The following is a 10806-nucleotide window of genomic DNA, read 5'->3' on the forward strand; positions in this document are numbered from 1 at the left end:
GTTGACTAAGATGGTAGTCGACGATGGCTTAGATGACAAGATCTCCTCATACAGCTGCTGGAGTAACTTCGTCGACGACAGTTTCCATACTTTGTCTCGTCGGCATCTCTTTCGTCGACGACGTCTTCGTCGACGGCACATACCCCTTTGTCATCGAACGGTCAAGAAATATTCGTTGACGTTAAAGATAGTGTCGGCGGCTCGCTCGACCACGAGCGTGACGATGAGTGCTTCGTCGACGATGGTACGAACGTCGACGAAGAGTATACCGTCGACGACCCTTCCATCGACGACTTCGTCGACGAGAGTTCCTTCATCAGCGACGGTGCCCTGTATGACCATCGATGAATCTTCATCGACGACGACGAGTGTACCAATGACAGCCTTGTCGACAACACCTAAATCTAGGACAGAAAGTGCACATTTTCAACAGAAATTCAGCAAGCAGAGGCTGACGCCTTCCCTGACATCACCCAGTAGGGTCCAATCTTTGCTTCCCTCTCATCTATTGGTTGAAGATGATGATTCAGACGAGGACAGTATGTTTCGGGCTGCAAGAAGTCCTTCTGAACTCAATGTGAAATATCAGGAAGATTGAGTATGAAGATCAAGATATGGATGAACAGGCGTACTATCAAGAACAAACCCATCCTCAGCAGCCTCAGATGGTATGTCTTCCTTCAGCCCTGGTCTCTGACCTGCAGTTCATGATTTCAGACTACAAAAAGAGGTTCCCTACCTCTGCTCGGTCTCCTGCTCCAGTTCTCTCTCCACCTCAGATGGCGCAAGTTCCACCTCCGCAGCCTCCTGCCATTGAACTGCCTGTGCCGCCGCCTCCCTCTACGGACGATGAGGAGGATGAGCCACAAGAAGAAGGGGAAATTCGAGATACCCAGTCTCATTATGACGAATGGGATGGCTATGTTATCCCTCTTCCAGAGTCGCCTTTACCTCCTCAGGCAGACTCGCCTCCAGAAGATATCGGAGGATTCCAAAACCTCCTGGAAAGGGCGGCACAACGTTTTCAACTACTAATGCCTTCTCACCAACAGGACTGTTTCCTTTACGATTTCAAGGAACCTTTCAAGAAATCTGTTAGATCTATGCCTATCATAGATTATATCTGGGATCAAAGCTTAAAAATAATGCAAAGCCCTTCTACAGTTACTCCAGTCTTGCCAAGGTTGGATAAAAAATATAGAGCTCCTGACAACGCTCCAGCCTGCCTTATAGGCAACCCTGATTCGGTGATTACTCAGGCAGCTCAACGCAGATCAAAAAACCATCTGCCCCACTGTCAGCACATCCGGATAAAGAGGGCAGGCGCTTAGACAATATTGGGAAACGTTTTTCATCCATGTCGGCGTGAACTGTAAGGGCGTCTAACTCGTTGGCATTATTGGGACGCTATAACAGGCAGATGTGGTCAGACATTGCACCCTACCTTGAGACCCTGCCGCAGGAGTCTAAAGAGGAAGCAAAAAAGGTGTTGCTAAAGGGCAAAAGATCGGCTTCTGAAATTATAGACTGTGCGATGGACATCGCATCCACTGGTTTCCGCCAGCTGGCTGAGGCGGCGGTCCTAAGGCGCCGAGGATGGCTTTAGGCAACAATATTCAGGCCTGAAATCCAGACCAAAATTCTTGACATGCCCTATGATGGACAACTCCTTTTTGGAGCTCATATAGATGAAGCCCTCCAAGGGATCAAGAAGGATACAGATTCAGCCAGAGCTCTGGGTACCCTTCAATATAAAACACCCCCTTTTTGAGGCTCAAGGGGTAGAGGACAATCTTCTTACAGAGGAGGCTACCATCAGTATAGGTATCCTACCTATTCCTCTTCTAACCAACAATACAGACCACAATTTCAGCAAAGGCAACAGACACAGACTTCATACAACAAGTCTTCCTTTCGCGGAAGGGCCGGACGACAGAAGGATTTCGCCCGACGCCAATGACCTCTCTCTACCGCCGATCCCAGTTACATCTCCAATGTAGGAGGAAAGATATCCCACTATCTTCAAAATTGGAAACAAATCACAACAGATCGTTGGTTCTCCAACTGGTACAGTTTGGACATTCTCTAGAATTTGTGCAGACTCCTCCACCGACGCCTCCTCAAACTATGGCTCACAAACATTTGCACCTCTTACTCCTGGAAATATCATCAATGATCCAGAAGGGAGCCATAGAAAGGGTTCCTGTTCATCAAAGAGGGTAAGGTTTTTACTCCTGATTCTTCTCGGTGCGCAAAAAGGGAAAGAAATGGAGGCCAATCCTGATTTGAGAAGTCTAAACAAATTCTTGAAGAAACAGTTGTTTTGCATGGTCACCATTCAAGAAGTCTTGCAGCTTCTCAATGCGAAAGACTACATGGTATCCTTGGATCTCCAAGATGCCTATTTTCATATTCCTATCCACAAAAGACACAAAGTTTCGGAGGTTCTCCTTGGCCGGCAGGCACTACCAGTTTCGAGTTCTGACCTTCGGACTCAAGTCAGCTCCGTGCATATTCACAAAGTGTCTTTCACCAGTGGCTGCATACCTCAGGCAGCAGCATCACCAAGTCTTTCCTTATCTCGACGACTGGCTCGTCAAGGCACCCTCGCTCGCCGGCGCGAGGAAGTCCTACAGAGCCTGTCTACGGCTTTACAGAAAATTGGGTCTCACTCTCAACCAAGACAAGTCGGTCCTGCAACCTTCACAAAGAATAACATTTCTGGGCGCTGTCCTGGATACAGTCTGAAAAAAGCTTACCCATCACAGAAACAGCAACAAAAACTCCAGCAATTAGCAGAGCGCATAAAGAAAAGAAAGTCTCTTCCAGTGCGCCTATTCAAATCCCTCCTCTGAATGATGTCCTCCTGCATTCTCCTGGTACCCTACTGTCGCCTCCGCATGTGTCCTCTCCAAGAGGTTCTCTCCACTCAGTGGATTCAAATCAGCGGATCCTTCGACGACATCATACAGGTGACTCCTCAGATGGTCGCCTCTCTAAACTGGTGGTCTCATCCACAAAATACCTTTTCTAACTCAAGCCTCTCCTCAAGTGATAACCACGGATGCGTCTCTAGAAGGTTGGGGAGCTTTCCTTCAGGAGCTTCAGATCAGCGGGAAGTGGTCATCTTCCGAGCGAAAATTGCAGATAAACCTCCTAGAGCTGAGAGCTGTATATTTTGCCCTCCTGGCTTTCCTTCCCAGGATAAAAGCTTCACTGGTGCTCGTCAGAACGGACAACGCAACGACGATGCACTACCTCGAATCTCAAAAAATTTGGAACTGGTCACTTCAACACAAAATTTCCCTGAAAGCGGAGTATGTTCTAAGAAAAGACAATACATTGGCAGATTCACTAAGCAGACTGCAGACAACCTGCCACGAGTGGGAGTTGAACCAAGATACTCTCAACAGCATCTTATCTCAGTGGGGCGAACCACTGTTGGATCTGTTTGCCACACACGCAACGCCAAATGCCAACCCTTCACAAGCTGGCATCCCCAACAGGGGTCTCTGGGGAATGCATTTTCAATAGCATGGTTCGGTGTATTTGCCTACGCCTTTCCACCGATTGCCCTGATTCCAAGGGTCCTCAGGAAGATGAAGGCAGAGCCCTGCACACTGATTCTAATAGCGCCAGCATGGCCTCACCAACATTGGTTCACGGAACTCCATCTCCTCTCCTTGCAGCCTCCGATTCCGTTGACACTGTTTCCACCTCTCCTCACAATGGACCAAGGACAGGTCCAACACCCGGATCCAGCATCTCTCAAATTATCCGCCTGGCTCCTGAGTTCCACGAATTTCAGGCCCTAAACATTCCTCCAGACTGCAGGCCAGTTCTATCTCGCGCTCAAGCAGATATTACAAATAGAACTTATTCTTCCAAATGGAAAAGATTCTGTATCTGGTGTAGATCGGCTAAGGTGCATCCCCTCACATCCTCTCCTGAAGAAATGTTACCATACCTTCTCCATCTAGCAACTTCAGGCCTCGCCCGCGCTTCCATCAAAGTTCACCTGGCGGCAATTTGCCGTTTCAGGAGGTCTTCTATAGGACCTTCTCTTTGGTCAAATAGTCTGATCAAACAATTTCGCAAGGGTCTATTTTGGACTTTCCCTCCTGAAAAGTCTCCACCTCCAACATGGCAGCTCAACACAGTCCTTGCTCAACTTATGAGACATCCTTTTGAGCCGATACACAGAGCTGACCTCAAGTTTCTCTCCTGGAAGACTGCACTTCTTCCGCCCTTGCATCCGCAAGACGAGTCAGTGAGCTTCACGCATTCACAATACAAGACCCATTCCTTCAATTCAAGAACGATAGGGACTAATCCAAAATTTATACCCAAAGTCCCGTTGGACGTCCACCTTAACGAACCTATTGTTCTAAAGACTTTCTTTCCAAATCCCCAAACAGCAGCGGAAAGAGCTCTACATTCACTGGATTTGAAACGCTGCCTTAAATTCTAACTTGACAGGACACAAGCTTTCCGCAAGTCCAACCAACTTTTCATGGCTTACAGTCTACCTAGGAAAGGTTTTCCCCTTACAAAACAGAGTATTTCTAGATGGATTTCTGGGTCTATTGTCTTCTGTCACCAACAAGCTGGTCAACCTTTACAATCAAGAATTCGTGCCCATTCCACTAGGGCAGTTTCTACTTCTATGGCATTGTTTGCGGGCGTGCCTATAACTGACATTTGCAGAGCGGCAACATGGAAGACGCCGCATACATTTACCAAGCTTTACTGATTGGATTCGGAGCTAATGAAGGATGCTGCAGTGGGACAGGCGGTGCTGCGTCATCTATTTAAATAAAGGTGCGCCTTCCTTCCTTCCCACCAACCTCTATCTCTCTCTATACGCACATTTCTCTGTTATTTCTATAACTTTTGCATTCTTTACAAAAGGAAATGTGCTTATCGTTGCTTTTTATTCTGATTCAGGCATGTGAATCTATGAAAGAAATCCAACCTGGATAAGAAATGCGTTACTTACCTGTAACTGCAGTTATCCAGTATTGGTATCTTTCATAGATTCACATGCAACCCACCCGCCTCCCTTGGAAGGGCTCACCTAGTACTCTTAGTTGTACATCTATATAGCACTGTGCTTACGAAAATCTGAGGGACTAGAGCTCCTGCCAGGAAAGTTCCAGAGGGTGGTGACAGCTGATTGGTTGTTCTCTAGAGTTTGGTCCTCATTACAAAAGGACCTGGATATGTTACTAATGTGAGGCCTTAGGCCTATTACTCTCTATGTCTTATGAGACATTACTTTATTTATGTACCGGGGACTCCCATCCTGACGACGGGGAATGATTCCGGCATGTGAATCTATGAAAGATACCAATACTGGATACCTGCAGTTACAGGTAAGTAACGCATTTCGTCTTGTTGGAAGCACAGGATGCTCTTGCCTCTGTGGATGAGTCCACTGTCAAGAGACATCTTTATGGGAGTCTCTTGGGTGCCAGGTCTGCTTTTGGCATCAGTAGCTCTCCCATTGACTTCTGATTGTTACTTCTAAAAGCATATTCCTCACCTTGTGAATACCCACAGGCACCAATCTGGATCAGGAAATTTTTCTCAGCATTGCTACTGCACACCTGCAGGTGGAGTGTGGCTGCGCCAAGTTAGTCCCGCCCTCGAACTGACGCCGGAGCCACACATAAGCGCTAACCCTGCATGCTAATGTCAGTCCCTTTTTTCCACGCCTTCTCATGTGAATCCGGAGCTAGCTCCTTTTCCTCATCCGTTGACCAGTATCTTTTCGTAAAACTTTCTGGTGTGCAAGGTAAGTGCCACCTCCTAAAAACACAGGCTTTCAACCTTGTAGGGATTGTTGCAAACTAATGTCTGTGATGGATCCCCACAACATGTACTTCTGGTGTCCAGGTTTGAGACATGACAGAGTCATGCAGGTAGTGTTCTCTGATGAATCTGAAGGCAATCTGGGACAATGAAGCCAAGCTGTATGCTGCCAAACATCATCTGAAATCACTTGAAGTCCACTGTTGCAGCATGAATCTTTTCTGGATTCACATGCTATGCATTATTCCACTATCTAGTTTTTGGGTCAGGAATTCTCCAGTGTACTTGTAGTCCTTCTTCTCTTTTTGTTTTTATGCTATTTTTGGGCATTGACTATCCCATCATTTGGTGTCTAATCCCGGCTCTCGTGATTTCATACTCCCAGGAAGCTTCCACACGTTGTTGCCATCTTCATATTCTTTTTTTCCACTTTTGGATCTAGAAGCTTAGCTGAAGGCTCTCCAATCTATGAAAAGAAGAAGTTTTGGAAGAGATTTTGTTGACAAAACGCTGAGAAAGATCATCGAAAACAAGTACTGCATAAGAATGTATTGAATTTAAACGTCTAGGGCGAACCGGAGTATGCCCCCGGACAGGGGGCCCCCTATTCCGCGTGATATCCAAGATGCACCTGGGCCTATGCCGAGGAGCCAGTTCCGCAGCTGATTCAGATGCACCCCAAGATTCACGGTCTGTCGACGCCGCTGCAACGAATTGAGGCATTTAAGGATGCCATGCTTCACACCTTCAGCAGCCTACCTGTTCCCACTGCGCACCTTTGGGCCTCACGGATTTGCAGAGGCCTCTATTCTGGTTACCACTGGCTGGTCTGCTCTTGGTGCCTGCTTCGGGATCAGCTTTGATCCTGGAGCTCATTTCACATCCAGCGCTCCAATCCAGGCCAGTTCCTGTCATGTCAACACTAGCCCAGGCGCCACAGATGTCAGAGAAAGACTTTGAGCCTATAGTTCTGTCCGACTCCGTACCAAATCCATCCTGACCTTTAAGCTGCACATGAGTTCAGTTCCTACGCACATGGCCCACATTCCTTCCAACTTAGATTAGACATTGCCTTTGCCTAGAGGTAACCCTCCAGCACAACAAATTCTTAGAGCCAACCCATTTTTGGCGGGTATGATTTTCCCCCACAAAATGATGGCAACTTCTTTATGAACTTGTAAGAGGCCAGTGGGCTCGACTCGTCTCCTAACTCAGGACTGGAGTCCTATCTGATTCTGCTACAGAAGTCTACGTCCTTTGCCATGGTAAGTATAAAGGCAGCCAAATTTCTAGATCTGCAATTGCCTTCAATTGAAGTAAAGACTAATATGCCCACTGAGTTCTAGGCCTGGACATTCTTCTCAGATCCTTTTGTTAACATTTAATGAGGCACTTACTTATATCCTCATGGACACTTCGGAAAAACCTTGATGACGCCCTTCAGTGAATAGATAGGTGGTCTGTCGCCATAGGCCAACTCCTGGTGACCCTGTAATTCTTAAAGTAGTACACTACTCCAGAGAGCCTGGTAGGACTGGCCTCTGCCAACAGTCAATCCTAATTCCTTTCCTACGGCCCTCGCAAATAGGGATTTGGAAAGGCTTGAGTAGTTGGGGAAGAGGATGTTTTCTTCAGACAGCCTCACCCTTAGGTCCATGAATGCCACATGATTACTGGGAGGCTGCTCCAATGCATTCTGGGACTCTGGTTGAAATTGGACTCTGGCCGTTTAAGATCATCAGGATAAACCAAGTACACCATCCAATCTGGGCGGGACACCACGGACTGGGAAGTACAGTCCATACCAGTGTGATGCTTTGGCACAAGATTAGATCAGCGCACTCAGGGCAAAAACTCTACGAGGCTAAGGGCAGGATGAGGGACTTTTTATTACATCCTAGGTGAAACTAATAGCAATCTCTATGCCCAGAAGATCTATGAGGAGAGCGAATATACAGGCAAGCTCTTGGCCTGGCAAGCCAAAGAAAAGCAGGCTCGCAATAGAATAGATCAATTAATTAATCCCATCACCAAATCATATGCTAAGACCACAGCCTCTCTTGGCGAGTTGTTTTTAAAACACTATGAGGGAGTCTATCAAGCGGCCGAAGGGGCTTCATCTGATTCCATTGGGGAGTTCTTAGAGCATCTGGCAATACCGAAATTAGATGATGGGGGCAAGAAATGCCTCATAGAGGACTTCTCAATGTCAGAATTAGATGACGTAATTAGCTCTTTTGCCAACGGTAAGGCATACGGTGATGATGGTCTTCCTATTGAATTTTTTAAAAAATTTGGAGGAACCCTACATAAAGAACTTTTATTTTTATTGAACGACCTACTCCAAGGAGGCTCCCCGCCAGACTCTTTCCATTCAGCTGTGGTGGTTAGCATTTTAAAACAAGCATTTACAATGCAATGGTCTCGGCATTGGTAAAGTTAGAGCTATTGGCATTGCTCATGACATTATTTTTGTTTATGTTTTTGTTTTTAAAACATTTAAAGAAACGGCATTGTCATGAGCAATGCCAATAGCTCTAACTTTAAGAATGCCGAGACCGTTGCATTGTAAATGCTTGTTAGTTGGAATCAAACAGTTTAGTCAAAACATGAAAATAAATGCTATGTGCAGCGCTACCAGCAATATATACCAAAGTTGCGACCTGCCTAAACCCCCCAGTCATGACACTCAGTGTTTTAAGTTCACACATACGTATTTGCAAACCAATACATCTGGTTGGAGATAGACTGCTTCACCAAAGCCATGTTACTTTCTATGTGCGTTCAAATTCCAGTACGCCTCTTGTATTAGTCCAGTGTAGCCACACCAGATACAACTGCACTCTAGGCGACACATGATGTCCATTCCAACAACGTATTCCATCCAAGATCAAGCACACAGATACCCAGTAGCGCGGTCAAAGGTTCCTTACCCTGCAATTTTGTTGCGGAGCTTCTTACTGGGGATGATGGCGATTTCCTCGCACACTCGCTTGTTGGTGTGGAAGTCATTGCCCAGCCGGGTGTAGTACTTCTCGATGATGACCCGGGCGGCCTTTTTCACGGTCTTAGTCCTCACGCGTCCCTGGAAATAGGCATAAGTCATTATGCATAAAAAATATGTTCAAACGTCAATGCAGCCCATAGTGTAGTTAACAAATCTCAGACTGCAGAGTGCAAGTATAACAGCTAAAGTAGTGTCTGAAAGTCACAGGGTTTGATAGGGATGTATAACCCCTCAAACACGGGAAAAGCTTCCAACATTTCTCTCCCTGCAGTATCAATGACCAGGTCACTAATAGGGCCATGATCACTTTCGATGCAGGTTCACATGAGTGCGAGGCGATCTATCCTCCTGATACCAAATGGCGAGTGGGAGCACACCAATGTTATTTACATTAAATAGACACTTTAGGCCCTCTATAGAAAAACTACTTACACGCGACCTAGAAAGTCATACTTCTATTCAGACGGGGCATGGTTCTAAATTCCCAAGAACATCTTCACAAAAGGGGCATTTTGGGAAACCAACTGACTGCTCCGTGATTATTTTAGACATTACCCAATAAACCCCACAAGTGAGAACCCCAAAGATACAAAGTAGCTCTATTTGCAGTTTAGCTTCGAGCGCTGCAAGGCCATGCTAATAAAACGAAGCTATACTCATTTTAACGTGCTGAAAGCAACCTAAACTCGTGGAAATTCAAGTGAAAGTATTGAGATGCGGCTATCTGTGCAACCGAGCTGCCCGATACCCTTACTGGGGCAGGCACGTGTTACGGACATTACGAGGATATCACTCACATGTGGTTTTAGAAAATAAGAACTCAATATATTATTAAGCAAAATAGCCCTGTTTTAATGTAAGAGTCCACAAGAAATGATCACACTGTCTAAAAGTCAAACATTCGCAAGAGGTTCAATTTAAACATTACAAAGATTGCCAAATAAACCATATATTGCAGTATATGGCGCTGAAGAGGAGGGGCATGGGACATCCGTCACAAAACCAGTAAATGGAACAGTCATTTAGGTACAGGCATAAGTCCACAAACCCAGTACTTATTTTTATTATCAATGTAACCACCGGGGCTAAGGGATACATTGCAAAACAAATCAATGTAATGACGACCAAATCAACATACACGAAAAATTAAAGCACCGACTGTATTTCTCACAATAAATAGGACGAACGGCACCATAAAAAATAAATATAGACCAACATTCACTGTCCCAAATTGAGTGTAGATGATTTCACTCACAGAACGACAATGAAACTGGAAAAACACTAACACACCCATTTGAAAACAAACCGGAGCACAAAAAAAAAAAAAAAACACCGGACATCAGACCGCTCACTTCCGCACGGGTACCCAAGGCAGAGAGAGGGTCACAGGTTATAGGTACCAAGCTCACCAACCACTCGATCAAATCATATCACTGTCAGGCGTACTCCAACTCAACGTGCTGTCAAGAGTAGCTGAACACATCGGTCACAAACGTGCAGTATTTAACTGTAACTAATCTCTGGCAGATTATTCAGCCACCATCATACATATTTTGGACTGCAGTCCTCAATAAAGCAAGATAAATGCAAAAGAGAAGACTTCTAACATTACGAATGAGGAAACATAGCACGGTCAATAAACAGCGATGTAGACCTGACAGACAAGACCGCTCGCCTCCTTAAAGCGTGCAACGCAACTGTCTGTTCAGCAAACTCGCAGGGTGGCATAAACGCAACACAACCCATTACCATGAGCGGTAATCAAAGATTTGTGGGATCGACAATCTAATAATTAGAAACGTTACAATTCTATACTTCTCAAAATCAAGAATAAAGTATTAAGCACAGAATAAATGAACTGGTTATGTTGTACATGGATCGCCACTGTCACGAACGACTGTGTCGTCCAACAGATTGAAAACCAACAACACACACAATACGCTCTTTCTGAACCTCTACTCTGGATCAGCTGCATCCTCTGCCAT

The 10806-nt window shown here is 45.7% G+C and overlaps 1 non-coding gene across 1 annotated transcript; it reads right to left on the reverse strand.

Annotated features, from left to right (window-relative positions):
* Nucleotides 1-9012: 9012 nt before the first annotated feature.
* LOC146869527 (small nucleolar RNA SNORA71) lies at nt 9013-9141 on the reverse strand. The gene has a single exon (XR_014959993.1). It is a non-coding gene; the product is annotated as a small nucleolar RNA SNORA71 (small nucleolar RNA).
* Between the last annotated feature and the right edge of the window lie 1665 nt (nt 9142-10806).

Source organism: Triturus cristatus, chromosome 1_1 (genome assembly GCF_964204655.1).
Source record: "Triturus cristatus chromosome 1_1, aTriCri1.1, whole genome shotgun sequence".
Taxonomy (NCBI): Eukaryota; Metazoa; Chordata; class Amphibia; order Caudata; family Salamandridae; genus Triturus; species Triturus cristatus.